Source organism: Priapulus caudatus, unplaced genomic scaffold (genome assembly GCF_000485595.1).
Source record: "Priapulus caudatus unplaced genomic scaffold, Priapulus_caudatus-5.0.1 Scaffold140, whole genome shotgun sequence".
NCBI lineage: Eukaryota > Metazoa > Priapulida > Priapulimorpha > Priapulimorphida > Priapulidae > Priapulus > Priapulus caudatus.
The window spans coordinates 50,007-51,035 of NW_014577201.1; positions in this window are offsets into that span (position 1 = coordinate 50,007).

Genomic DNA, 1,029 nt, shown 5'->3' on the forward strand with positions numbered 1-1,029 from the left:
TACATACATACATACATACATACATACATACATACATACATACATACATACATACATACATACATACATACATACATACATACATACATAGAATAGATAGATAGCTAGATCGAGGAGCGAGAGGGAGAGGTATTACCCCCTGCCTCGCACCTGCACTTCTTTTGGAAGAATTTTTATACCACGCAGTTTTAATAAGTTGGGAATTATTAAGGAGCCAAGGTATATTGTGTCTGTTAAATGTACTCGGGTGTTTAAATTATGCTATTTTTTATTACTGTACCCTACTATTGTCTATTTACTATCACTTTCCGCGGATCACCGTTACACTCAAGGTGATTGCACCCAGTAAGTTGCTATAGACTGTCGTTATAGCACAAACATTTAACCTCCTAATCGTGCATTTACGATTCCCTTCGCGTAAGTTCATTAAATGTAGTTAGCTAGTAGTTGTTCAATTAGAGTGGTTTTGGTGAACTTCTTCTCCTTAAATCTCCACAATAGTGCTGCCAAAATTAATTCATGAAAATGGTGGTGGATGGCTCTTTTTAGAGGAGGCATTATAGACATTAGGCATAATGCCATACAAATAACAATTAATACGAATAGCAAACAATACTGCATTATAGATTATGTGATTTTAAGGAATTTGAGGAACAATTTAGTTTTACATAGCCCGAAGTGAGAACACTAAAGACTGACGCACATTGCCGAACATTTTCCCGAACAAATGTTCGACCGAACAAATGTTTTTGTCTGGCAATGTGCGGGTGAACAATTGCTGAGCGCACATTGTCGAACATTTTCCCAAACAAATGTTTGTCCGAACAAATGTTTTTGTCTGGCAATGTGCGGGTGAACAATTGCTGAGCGCACATTGTCGAACGTTTTGCAGCAAACAACCTCGTGGTGCCGTCTAGTAGCTGTGTTGTAAAGAGTCACGTGATCGGCGTGAATGGCGATGCCCAGTTTGCACAAAAGAATGTTAACAACTTTACTAATTTTAGACAGGGCTGCTGCCCCCACATTTCG